Raw genomic sequence first — 6,701 nt, 5'->3', positions numbered from 1 at the left:
TTTTTTTTTTTTTTTTTATCATTCATTGATTTGGAGATGGTCTTGCTATGTTGCCCAGACTGGTCTTGAACCCCTGGGCTTAAGCGATTCTCCGTGCCAGCCTCCCCGTGCTGGGACACGGGTGTTTCCCCGTGTCAGTGGCTCTGTGGGCTCAGAGAGTGAAGAGGTGCAGAGAGGTCATGAAGTTGCCAAGGCCACTGAGCTAGGAACAGGCAGAGGCCCACGCCTGACCCAAAGGCCCCGCTCTTCCCCATTGTGCTGTGTTTCACAGAGTTGGGGTCTCGAGTGCAGAACCAAGGCTGCCGTTGATGTCCAACACCTGGCCCCGCGGAAGCCTGAGGTGTTTAGAGGCATCTGGCCCAGGGGACAGCTGTGGAGTGGCTCTGGGAGAATCCCCAGGCTCCACAAGAGGAAAAGTCCCCTCTGGCTCCCCAACACGGCTCAGCTGGAGGGACAGGAAGGAGGGGTGGCCTCCTGCCTGATCAGAACCGTGTATGGACCCTAGTCACGGCTGCCAGACTTGAATGACTTTCTTTATCCTCCCTTCTCTCCTCTACGTCCCCCACTGCCAGCTGTGGCCATTTAATAAAATTAGCTTAATGCTTGTTCCTTCCCTGTGGGGTCTGGAGATTGAAATCTGCGGGTCCCCACAAACCCAATAAAACCCCTGGCAGGTCTGGCTGGAACTAGATGCTCTGTGGGCTGTGATTAGATTGGAAGCCACTCCTGCCTCTCAGCTCTGCCCACAGTGCCCCGTGAATTCCTTAATGGCCACACTGGCCCAGAGCTCCCCAGCCCCCTCCCCGGACCCCCACCCTGCCCCAGGTCCCCGGGGACTGGTCCAGGAGTGCTGTTTCAATAAAGTACGTGTGACTCCCTCTGGCCTCAAGTGTCTGGCTGGCTGCCTGCTTTTCTTCCCGGTGACTTGACAATTCTCGTGTCATTTTGAGAGGTGGGATGGAATCTCCATTTTGCTGATGAGGGAATCATATTCGAGGAGATCTGGGATTTGCTCTTGATCCTGTGGGAAGGCTGTGGCACAGCCAGGGCCGGACTGAAGCCAGAGCCCTGCTGCACCCCTTAGGGCTGAAGGTTCCCTGCAGTGCCAGCTGCTTGTCCCTCAAGAGGTCAAAGGAAAGGACTCCCCACCCCACACAGCAGCTTCCCAAGGGCCAAGTCCACTTTTTCCTTTACACTTGGGATAACTGGCAGCAAGAGCTGTCTCCGCCGTTGGTCTAGAAGCTTCCAGAAGGCAAGGCTGTGTCTCCTCCCTCATCTTGGGGCCTCCAAGACAGGAGTGGTTCTCACTGTGCCGTCTACCCCGAGGGGTGGGGTCTGTGTGCCCCGTACAGGAGGGCTTGAAGATTCCTCCATGCGGGGTCTGTGGCCCCATGAGTGGTTTGGATTTCTGTTAAATTAGGTCTCGCTGAGAGGAAGGGATAGGCTACAGGTTCCCCAAAGGAGAGATTGGCCCCCTTTTCCAGCCAGGAGTCTCCAGGAGCAGAGAGGGCAGAGAGGAGCAGAGAGCGGGTGGTAGAAGGATGGTGGAAGGAGACAGAAGCCTCCCCTCATGGCTTCCCCTCGAAGAAAAGTGGTGAATGAATGAATAATGTCCCTGCCAGGGCCAGCGTGAGGATGGAGGCGCCCTGGGGCTCATCCCAGGAGGAATGGCCGGCAGGTCATCCTGTGCCCGGGCGGCTGAGGCCCCAGGGACCAGTGCTGTCCTGGTGTCGGGATGATGGGTTCCAGAGAGGCCACAGGGCCACTGCTGGGGGCTGCCCTAATTGGATGACTTCGAAGGGAGGCCGGGCAGGTGTGTGTGCCTCTCCCCCTAGCTTCCTCCGGGTGCATGTGCTGTGGTGAGGTCTGGGGGTTAATTGGCTCCCACCTCTCTCCTGGTAACCGATATTTCATTTGTTGCTCTGAGGGGGAGCTGCCCAGAGAATCAATCCAGACAAGGGGCCAGGTGTTGGGGAGCTGGCCACAGGAGATGGTTCCTGGAGAGGGCAAAGGCTCGCGGGAGGGGCCGGCTGCTTAAGGCTGCTCAGCCCTCTTGCTCAGTTCTGCCAAACCCGAGACAGCGTGCTGGCATCCCAGCACCCTCGCTCCCCCAGCCGGCCACGTTGTTCCCCTGTCCTGGTTCCCCCTGTACTTATTTATTTGGGTGTCTCTCAGAGAAAGCTGCAGCAGCTTAGATGCTGCTAGTAAGGTTATTTTCACAAGTGAAGAAGGTATATTTGAGAAGCGGAATTGGAGGTGTGAGCTCCTTTCTCCTTTCCCGGTAAGAAACCTTAAAATCCTACAAATGAGGTGATAATAAAGTGGAAGCGAAAGGTCCACACAGGAAGGTGGTGGAGGTTACTGAGAGGTGGCGTCTGGGGCCGGAGGAGAAGGGACCAGACAGCACCCGTCCCCATCTTCCGTGTGCTACCCATTCACTCCAGCTGCCCAGATTGGAGGTCAGCGTCACCAAGTGAGCAACTCCCACACACAGCTGGAGAAACTAAGGCCCTGGGAGGCTCACACTGCAGCAGGGCAGAGACAGCAGGACCCAGTTGACACACAGGAAGTGGGAACAGAAGACCTGAGTTTGAGTTGGTATAAGCCTGTGATCCCAGCTACTTGGGAGGTTGAGGCAAGAGGATCATAAGTTCCCAGCAGCCTGGGGAACTCAGCAAGAATCTGTCTCAAAATGTTTAAAAAGGGCCGAGGATGTAGCTCAGTGGTACAGAACTTGCCTAGCATGCACAGGGCCCTGGGTCCCGTCCCAAGCAGCACACACACACACACACACACACACACACACACACACATACACACACACACACACACACACACACACAGGAACTGATTCCAAGTCCTGAGCACGTTCAGTGTTTCAAGAAAAGACACCTCAGTTCTCTGAGCCTCTGTCTTTTCTCATCTACAAAATGGGACTGAAGCTGGATAATAAAATCTCTACTTGAAGGGTATCATAAGGTAGCAGATGAAGACATGTTCTAGTTTTGTGTGTTATAAGGACAAATCCAATGTGTTTTATTGTAAACCAAGTTTCCTAAGCCCCATGACTTAAAGTTCTTTGCACTTCAATGTCTGGGGAAGAGTCGATCATAAAGAAAATGAAGATACCCAGGTTGTTCTTGTACCCTGATAACCCAAAACAACTGTGGGGCCCAGCGCAGACTTAGGATGGGGCACCCAGGAAGTGGAGCACAGACTGAGCATGGAGCACTGGGCCCTTTGTTCCTTTTGTGGATTCTCCACCCCTGATCAGTGGCCTACAACCTGGGGTAGGAGCACAGGGCCGTCCCAAGGCCCTGCACACCCTTCTGTCCTGCTCCTAGTGGGTCCTTGGCACAGGGATGGATGAGAAGCCACCAGAGAGTCCAGGGGCCCACAGAGACAGCACAGAGACATCCAGGACATGGTGGCATTTGAGGGCAGGGAAGGTGTCACCAACCACCAACGAGGGGCTCTGGAGAGCTGGGCCGTCGGGCTTGTGTTACTACTTTCACTTGCCAGTATTTGGAAAGGTTTTGTAACACACGTGTCCCTCCAGGGTCTTCCTCATGCCACACGCTGGGCCTTGGGGGACTGGGGGAGGAGGTCACCATATGCACTCAGCTCTGCCAACGGCTAAGTAGTAAGAGCAGCATCCGTGTGATGCACTGCTCTGTGCGTTTTGTGTGCCTTCGTGCATTTAAGCTTCATGGTAACCCCATGAGGAAGTTCACATAACCAACCCCACTGTTTGGTGAGAAAATGGAGGCACAGAGAGGAATTAAGTTGCCTGAAGTGACCTGGCTTACCCATCGTGGGCATCTCCCGATGGTCCCCGCTGTCCCTGAGGAAAGGGAAGGGACGGCTCTCCCCGTTCTGACCAGCCTGCCCTGCCTGGCGTCACCTCCTACTTCACTGCTTCCCCCATGATGGCCCTGGAGTGTGGCACCCAGGTCTCCCAGGACGGAAGGGTCTGTCCTCCTGGGGTTGCTGCCGCCCACAGTGGGAGCTGCCTGGCTCATCGTCCTGCCTCCTTCCCAACACTGCTTCTGTGACCGACTGACATCCCCAGCCTGGCCTCCTAGCCCCTGCTCAGGACGATTAAAGCACCCTTGCACCTTCCAAGCTCCCAGCTCAGGTCCCTGCTGCCCCATGCAGCGCTGTCCCTCCTCTTCCAGTTACAGCTCCAAGAGCTTGCTCCCCAAACCTCCTGCATCCTGAGTCCCTTCCCTAGCCGTCACCCCAGAGCCCTTGGCCTGTGACACCCCAGCCCCTCCTCCATTCAGTTCTTCCAGCCATGCTTACTGAACTCAGTGAGGGCAGCAGGTAGAGAATGGAAATAGCTCTGTCTTCGATACGTTCTCATTGCTGAGACAGGATACCCATCACCCAAAGGCTCACAGTTTGTAGAGGTTTTAGTCCATAGTCAGCTGGTTCCAAGGTAGGGCGGCGTGGCAGAGGGACCTCACAGAGGAGAAACAGTTCACGGTGTGGCAGGCAGAAGGTGGCAACGCAGTGGTGGCAGCAAGCCTGCCTCCGTCCCTTTCTATCCCCGGGCTATCAGCCTACTGACTGGTGCACCCAGGGTGGGGCTTCCATTATCCACACCCTAAATCCAATTCATACCCACTAATCCAGCCGCCTAAGAGTACATGGGCTCCGGGGGACGTCTGGATACAGCTGTAACACTCTCCTACCTCAGGGACCAGCCAGACGTCACAGAGGGGCGCTCCATCACGGTCAAGCCGTGACATCCAAACTCCTCGAGCAGACTCCCCGCACCTGCCTTCTCTGTCCGGGAGACATTCTGCATCCTGGCCCTCCTGCCAACATGACTAGCTGACTCGCTTGTCTGCACTGAATTTCTGCATTCTCCTCAGTGCCAGCTAGGCAGACGGGGACAGGTGATCACCTCACTCCTGCCTCCTGGGGAGCTTTGCTTAACTGACACCCACTGCAGCTCGCTGGACTCCCCCAAAGCCTCACACGCTCCCAGGTGGGGCTCTTGGGGGTGACTGGATCATGGATGTGTGATCCTAGACTAGGCCACCAATTGGGTGTGGGTGAGTGGATTTTACTGAAGACAAAACACCCACCCTCTTGTGGGTAGCACCCACAAAGGCTTGTGGCCCAGACTGAATAAAAAGGAAAGCAGAGGGAAGGCTGGGGCTCCTGCCTGCCATGAGCTATTTCTCCTCTGCTAGGCCCCTCTGCCATGACATCGTGCCTTGGAGCCAGCCGACCCCGAAATGAGACCTCTATAAACCGTGAACCAAAATAAACCTTTCCTCTTTCAGCTTGTGGATGCCAGGTATTTTGTCCCAGCAACAAGGAAGCAACCAGGACACCACCCTTCTCTACTAACCCTTAGCAGTTCGTTCCACATCAGCTCCTCCTCCTCAACAGGATGTTTCTCCTATAAAAAGTCTCCCCGGCCCCTTGTCCCCTCCTGCTCCCTATGACAGCCACATGAAGAGCAGCCCTACTCTGAAGTCCCATTCTGACCTGGCTGCTCCCGCTCCTCTCACACTGCCCCTGCCGAGTGCCCTGTGACTTCCCAGATGACAGACAAAGTGAACTCCCCTGCTCTTACCACTGGACTCCTGCTCTGGACCAGATCTCAAAGTCTGGCCTGAGTGTAAGGTGGCAGCTCAGGGTAGGAGGGAGGGTGTTTCCACTCTGCCCTCTTTTTTTTTTTTTTTTTTTTTTTTTTTTTTTGTACCAGGGATCGAACTTGGGTCCTAGTGCTTGTGAGGCAGGCAGCAGAACCACTGAGCTGAATCCCCGGCCCTACTCTGCCTTCTTTGAGCAACCAGTGTCAGGAGGCCTGGGAACCAGACAGTAAGATGCCTGTCCTCCCACTGTCATGACAGACCTCACAGGCTCAGAGCCTGCAGCTTCTTACGTGAGCAGCCACACCTCCTCTTCTTTTTTTTTCTTTTCAAATACATTTTGTTTTATCCCAATACCCCTCAATCTCTCTCCCTCCCTATGTGAAAAAAATTTTGTTTCCAGTTTTTCCATTTTCACCTTTCTTGTCCCTTTCTGCCTGTTACCTTTCCCATTTGAACGTTTTCTTCCCATTTCCCAGTATCTAATATACGTTTTAGTACTTATTTCCACTTTAGGTTTCTCACAGCAGAGAAACAATGTGGTATTTAAACATGTGTCCAACTTGTTTCAGCTAAGTCTCAAGGTCCATCCATTTAGCTATAAATGTTTGAAGCTCCTCCTTCTTTATGGGCGAGTAGAACTCCATTGTATAAAAAAATACATCTTTATCCACTCGTTGGGTGATGGGTATTTGGGCTGTTTCCAAGTTTGAGCTATTATACACTGTGCTGTTATAAACATGGCTGTGCAATATATTACTGTGCTATGCTTTTAATTATTTTGGGAAGATACCAAGAAAAGGTATAGTTGGGTCAAATGGAACCTCTAGTTCGTTTGTGGAGAAATCTCCACACTGATTTCCACAGTGGTTGCACTAGTCTACACTCCTACCAAAAGTGGAGAAGGGTTCCTTTTTTCCCACAACCCCACCAGCATATGTTATTGGTTGATTTTTTTCTTGATACTGGGGATTAAACTCAGGACCCTGCTATTTTGAGGCAGGTGGCACCACTGAGCTATATTTATTTAATATATTTATATATTTAATATATTTATTCATATATTTATCTCTAATTCTTCCTCTAAGT

This window comes from Fukomys damarensis, unplaced genomic scaffold (genome assembly GCF_012274545.1).
Source record: "Fukomys damarensis isolate Sample0158 unplaced genomic scaffold, DMR_v1.0_HiC HiC_scaffold_13, whole genome shotgun sequence".
Classification (NCBI taxonomy): domain Eukaryota; kingdom Metazoa; phylum Chordata; class Mammalia; order Rodentia; family Bathyergidae; genus Fukomys; species Fukomys damarensis.
The sequence above is the reverse complement of the archived record's forward strand: the minus strand, read 5'-3'. Positions refer to the sequence as shown.